Consider the following 7,221-nt stretch of genomic DNA (forward strand, 5'->3'; position numbering starts at 1 on the left):
ATGGCAGAAAGTTGTAAGTGAGCAAATTCTACTTACGTCAACTTATAAGTTGGGATTAGACATAAAATTACATAACTACCCATGGACGCATATAAAATTACATAACTAACCAAATAGCAAATGAGTTGATGCAAATGAGAAGAAGTTAATGTTTTTCCAATAGCACTTCATGATTATCATAATAAATAATATGTCTATTGTGGATTGTTTAATGCTTGGTCTATATGAATTTATTTCTACTTCTATTAAATTGATTTCTTATATGATCGTCATTAACTTCGACAATAGAGTACATGTGTTATTAAAATATGGGTAAAATTGTAATGTCGCCACTTATAAGTGCTTGAAAAAACAAAAAAAAAAAAACAAACACCCCTACCATTTATAAGTACTTATAAGTAGTAAAAAACAAACATATTTTAGGACCTACTTATAAGTAGCACTTATAATACTTATAAGTAGCACTTATAAGTGTTTGATACTTATAAGTAGCAAGCACTTATAAGTTATAAGTAGGAAAAACAAACACCCCCTAAGTTTAAGAAGTCGTATGCCCAAACTAAATAGTGATGATGTCATCATGTATCATCTCATCTTCTTCATATATGAGCACGCACAGATCATCAGTAATGGGTGAAAACCCATGTTCGCCATAACCCGAAAACAAATACCAAGGATCATAATCGATTAAAACCCACCAAAAGGTGAAATCATCACTATTATCATTGAAGATACTTACCCTTCCCGCAAGAAAATACTTGGGCCGGGTTTGATTTTTTAACCCGAGCTATCGCGAGATTGTTTGTGGAAAATGGAGCTTTTGTTGTGATAGCTGATGTTCAAGATGAGTTGGGTCATCAAGTTGTGGAATCCATAGGTGTTGAAAAGGCTAGTTATCGGCATTGTGATGTGAGAGATGAGAAACAGGTTGAAGAAATAGTAGCTTATACGTTGGACAAGTATGGAGGTTTGGATATTATGTTTAGTAATGCTTGTGTTATAGGTGCTATACATGGGATTCTAGAGTTAGACATGGAAGCATTTGATAATACCATGGCTATTAATGTACGTGGTGTGGCAGTAACAATGAAGTATGCAGCTCGTGCTATGGTGGCAAAACAGATTCAGTAGTTCGATCATTTGCACCTTTGCTAGTGTGTTCAAGCGTGTATAGGAGGCTCAGGTCCACATGCTTACACCACGTCGAAGCATGCAGTTGTGGGCTTGGTCCGATCTGTTTGTAGTGAATTAGGAGAGTATGGGATCGGAGTCAACTCCATTTCACCTTTTGGTGTTGCTACACCTCTAGCTTGTAGTCTTGAGGTTGAGCAGTTTCCCTGATGAAGAAGAAAAGAACTCGACCTCTTATTTGCATTTGATTAGATTGCTAATTGTTTGTTTGCATTTGATTACAAAAAGCCCCTGTAACTCAAAGTAATAACAGTCCCAGGGATTTCTATCTGAATTTGAGGAAACACTTTGAAATTTTGGTGAAATTTCGGATTTGAAACACTTCGAAATTTCGATGCCACATCACCGGTGATTAGGTGTGCACTTCAACGGTGACACATGAGCATTTGGTCAGACACATATACATCTGGCATGCCACATAAGCATGTGAAGTAACGGAATGGTAACGGTGGCCCAAACTGATACAAAAAAGAAAAGTCATGGTCCAATTTGCTCAAAAAAAAAGTTCTTAGCCCAAATTGATAAAACCAGCAAAGTTCATGGTACTAAACGACCATTTTTTCGAAATCTAAAAAAGAGTTTTTCTAACCCACCCTGGTGGAAGCCTCCTCACTTCCTTTTGGGCATTCCACCAACGTAAGTTTCTAGTGGCTTCTTTCGCTTTCTTCTTCCATAGTTGCCCATATATTTATATTTATTTTATGTCGGTACAAGTGGAGCTCAATCATTTGGCTCATGGGCCATTTTGTCATTTATGTGCATCAATATTTATTGTTATTTCTATTAAAATAGAATAAAAAATAAAGTAAATAGGAGAATTTACTATCCAAGAATTGAAGTAAGAGAGTTTATCACGATGTGATTCGAGAAACCAACTTTTTGGAACCGCCCAAAGAAACTCTCTCTCATTTGATAAATTTATATTAACGCGTCGAGTTATTTGGTGAGTATTAGCGTCTTATTTGTTTTTTTGTGTTGTGGAGAAAAAGAAATAAATGGAAGTTTGAGAAAGAAAGAAAGAGAGAACTGGGAGAGTAGACGTGAGGGGAAAGAGATAACTATGAGTAAGAATATTATGAGGAGAGAGAGAGAGAGAGAGAATCCTATTGTTGTTTTGTAAAACATTTGGATATGAAGAATGCAAATGTGGTTTAACATAAATTAAATCTAGTACCTAAAGGTAGACGCTTCGTGAGTGTTAGCGAACGCTCGTAAGTATAGCTTGAAGCTCGTACTCCTCTGTGTATTGTGTGAACTGCACCCTCTAGGTGAAAATCCAAAATGTGATGGTGGACGTCTGCCAAAGACCTACAATAATACCCCCACCGAATAATGCTATCTGTTATGCAACAACAAACTCAAATCCTAGCATCCATGCAACAATATCTGAACTTGTTAGTCCAAGACAAAACCCAGAAATGTGTGTTTCCAGGTCAAGCTATTCTAAACCCTAAACCAACAAACATAATCTTTGAAGCAACAAGTGACGTGAATGAAGTTGGAGCTCTAAAAACTCTTTCATGATCATCCCATCTACGAGGATTAAATTCTCTTTTCCTTGATGTATTCCTTTCCCATTCCATTCCATCTTTTGCTTTAAAAAAGAATACATTAATAAGATAACCAGACCATTCCACTTGGAGTGTGTGGTTGTAAGTGTCGAAACCTTAGTCCATGTATACCTCGCATATTCGTTGTAAAACATTTTTTACTCGTCGTTTGAGTAAGTGTGAACCTGTGGATCGAGTATACAATTTTTCTTTTCTTTATTTTACACATCTTTTTCAAAAATAGTTGTTTTCTCTATTCTTTTAATGCAAGATTCTCGATACATCAATAGTAATGTGATTTTTCAAAATTGGCAATGGATTTTACACATACCAACCCCTAGAACAACGCAATCTAGGGGCAGTTTGAGATCAGTTTTGCTTACTAAGGGTCGCCTATATCACCGAGCTATTCGCCGGGTCGGGACATTTCATGTCTTGCGCAGTAAATCCCCTAACTCGCATAGCTGAAGCTCTGTCTGTCTAGATTAGGTTCGCCACAGAGCCGACACGAAAGTTGCCTAAGATTATCTATTATGGTTTGTTTTCTAGAAAGAAAATTAGAGTTTAGAATCACAGCTTTTGAATTACGAGTTTCTTAAAACATCTCTCCATAGTTTTCAAAACTAGAGGATATAAAAATGAAAATTATATGCCTCGGAGTAACCAAAATGATGTCGGATTCATGTATAATTTTATCTTCTTGTCAAAATCTCTATATGGATAGAGATAATTTTTTGCTTAAAAAAAAAAACACAAGGCATCTTCAAACGAGAATTAAACAAATAGAGTAACCCAAAGTGATATTATTATCTGTTTAATTCTATCTTTTGCCTCCACCTCTCTATTTGTCTCGAGAATCTGACGTTAAAAGACTCAAACTTGTACAAAATTTTCAAAAATTCTCTTTTTAAAAAAAAAAATATTTCCCCCTTCTCAATCTCTCTTTCTAAAAACTTTCTAAAATGTTTTATGTTAAAAACCCTCCACCTAGCAAGACTAGATGGATAAGTTTCAATGATCGTGTCCAAGAATTTCCTAGAGAACTGCAACTAAAGATATGGACACATATACCGAAAATCATTTCTGGTTTAGGTAAGAGTTCATACGCACGAAAGAGGCGAGCTATGAGAGAAGGCTAGTGCTCGAACTGTCAAACACCAAATTGCCCCGGTCTTCAACCCCATAGTGAGAATTTAGTTTTCAAGGTTTTCATGTACCAGCCACTTGCTCACCGAGCACAACTGAGGATAGTTAAACAACCATCTGGTTGGGATTGACTCAAGTTTTCAAAAACTTCTAAGTCTTGGGAATTTGACTTAAAACGACCCACCTTTTTAAAATTTCAGTCAAACTTATTCAAAACCCAAAAAAATAATTAATTAAAAATTTTCTTCTTTCATTTGTACATATTTCCTTACAATTCTTTTTCGTTTCTTTCCCCATGCTGATCGTTTTGGTACCTCACGGGTCAAGATCGGACGAGTAACGAAACGCGGATCGGCTCTTGAATTTGGCAAGACACTGATGACAAAATCGGAATTACTTGATTTCATTTGGGCTTGGGCCAAAATTTCATTTTAACTTAATAGGCACGTGCCATCAACCCTATTTAACCCACGTGATCGCCCAACCTACAATCATCTTTCTCACACTTTCCAAACCCTAGTCGCCCAAAGCCAACTTGTGACCGCCCCTTTTCAACTCGCGACCGCCCGCTCACCCCAGACACCACCACTCCAAATTTTCACAGCCTCCTCCATTTTCAACCACCATTCCAACTAAAAACCCATATTTTAAAACACACAATTTTCTAAAAACCCATAGTTTTCCGACTAAAAACCATTAGTTTTCCTCTAGTTACCCCATTTGAGCCTTCACCATTTTCTAAAAGCCTTTTTATTTTTTGCCATAAATTTTTAACCCGTTACAACACATAATAAAAAGCTTACCAAGCTGACAAGTTGAGAACTAGATGGATATCAGAAAAAAAAAAGAAGAGAGAAGACCTTGTACAAAAACAGATCAGTTAGTTGCTTTGAAAAGAAAAGAAAATAAAGGAAAGAAAAGAAAAACCCATTAGAAAACCAAAACTCCAAAAAAAACAAAAATCAAAGGAGTAAAAAATCGAATCTCCCAAAAGTTCAAAATCAAAAGGAGACGATATCAGAAACAAAAACAAAAAGAACCAAAAGCAAGGTTAGAACTCCCAACATTCAAAATCATATGGAGTCACAAAGCCAAATGGCTAAAAAAAATGAATCACAATTGAAGCAAAGAACAAAACGAGGTTCTTCTTTGGTTACAGGTATCTTGAAGACCCAGTTTCTCAACTTATAAGATTTTTGTTTTTCCCTTCATTTTCTTTCTAAACCATCACCCTAGCCCCGTAACTCCTAATAAAATACCTCTAGCTCAATTAGGAATATAATATTGTGATAGTAAGTGGTAAGCGTGATCAATCGACCCTGGTTTTTTGGACGTCATTTGAGTATGTGAGGAATATAAATGCCCACTGCATTTGAAAGAACGAAACTTGAGTGGATCTATCAAAGAGTTGTGATTGCAACACACCCCTGTGAGAACTCACCTTAAGAACGCTCTCCAAAAGTCTCGAAACAACTCTACTTTTGCATTTCACCGCTCATATTTTGCACATTTATAATCTTTAGGTAATTAAATTATTGTACATATATTATTCTGAGTTCAAAGGAGCTTGTCTTTATTCCCTGCTAATGAGATGTATAGACTTCTGAGAATAAATAAGGAAATAAGACCCTTTGTACTAGATAGAAATAGTTTGTGAGTACCTTCACTAGAAATAAATTCTCACGAGACTTAAAGTTCATCCACTAGGGAATTCCTAGTGGTTTATGGCCTTGTTGCATACGGTCAATACAATCGCACTCAGCGAAACGAGATTAGTATAACTTATAATAAATCACTTATTTTTTATCTTAGTTTTTCTCTCATTCTTGCTTGAGGACAATCAAAATGCTATTTGGGGGTGGTGATTAGCTCCCAAATGTGTGTTTTATTACCCTTACATTACTGCATTACAGCCCTTCTTACGCATAACGAAAAGACAACTCATAGCTTTTATTGTATTTTTTAGGTTACAGAGAAATTTAGACCACTTATCATGAAAGTTGTGTCTTAGCACAAAAATGAGCCTTAATTATGCTTATTATGAAGACTCGAAGTTGCTATGAAAAAATGCTGAAAAAGTCAAAGGTCAAAGGTCAAAGGTCAAGGACTCATAACTAATGAGCTAAAAGTCAAGTCCTCAACTCAGAAGACCAAAAATAGATGTCCTTAACACAAAAGATGGTTTTATCTAAGACCTATCTTGATCAAGAAGAAATCAAAAAGAAAAAGAAAAAAAACAAAAGCATAAAGCAAAGGGTGAGGTGTCTCAAATATAATGGAGAAGGGCAAATCAGTTGTTTGCATAAAGTAGGGGTATAAGAACTAAAAGTTAGGGAGAGAGAATGCACCTAAACTTAATCTAGTATCATGTAGGATTTAATTTATAGTATTTTTTTCATTCAAGTCATTTACTTTATTGTTATTCATTTCAATCTTGTTATTTGTTTTTATTATTCAATCAATCAATCATCTTTCTTTGTTGTTCTTCTTTAAATCAATCATTTCATTTCATGTCTTTCAAGTTTATGTTCTTTCAATCATCAAACAACTTAAGTTTTTCAATGTTCTTCATCAACTAGTTAACAAATACAAGTCCTAACTAGAGATCCTACCTTCCCTTCTTCTAAAACTCCCAACCATTCAAACTTTAAACAATCTATGGTGAACCTTACTTCCACTCTTTTGAAGACCGCCACCAATACTACAACTTCACAGGCCTAACTAACCTGTTGTACCCTTTGGACTTTTTGGATTTGTCGTCCCTCACAATAGCTGCCGCTAGGGGTGGGAATTTGGCCCTAACGACCCTAACTCGGCCCTGACCGACCCGACCCTAAGCCCTATAAAGCCCTCACAACTAAAGCCCTCATAGAGTTTAGGGCGGGCGGGCGGCCCCTAATGCCTTCTAGAGGCGGGGGCTAGGGCTAAGATTCTAAAACATAGGCCCGACCCTAATTCAGCCCTCATTAGCCTGACCCTAACCAAGCCCTAACCAAGCCCTAACCGGCTCTGTTTCACACTTTCACTATAAATACACATACCATAATTGTCCAACTCTTTGTTAAATATTTTCAATTAAAATAACATTGTCATTTGTAATTTATCACTTACACCCAAGGGTACTTCCAATAACTTGTCTTATATAACAAAAACTTGTCAACTTAACAGCCATGAAGAACAATGAGCACTAGCCTAATAAAAAATAAGACTTTATTTCTTTGATCATCAAGTCAAAGTCCATAACTTATTATTCTCAATTTCTTTTCTCACTTATTTCTTATAAATTATATTTTTATTCACATCCAAGCCAAGTCTAAAACTAAAGATTTCCTTC

The 7,221-nt window shown here is 35.9% G+C and overlaps 1 pseudogene; it reads left to right on the plus strand.

Annotated features, from left to right (window-relative positions):
- LOC147494453 (short-chain dehydrogenase reductase 3b pseudogene) lies at window positions 1-1,341 on the plus strand (annotated as a pseudogene).
- Window positions 1,342-7,221: the final 5,880 nt, after the last annotated feature.

Source organism: Coptis chinensis, chromosome 6 (genome assembly GCF_015680905.1).
Source record: "Coptis chinensis isolate HL-2020 chromosome 6, ASM1568090v1, whole genome shotgun sequence".
Taxonomy (NCBI): domain Eukaryota; kingdom Viridiplantae; phylum Streptophyta; class Magnoliopsida; order Ranunculales; family Ranunculaceae; genus Coptis; species Coptis chinensis.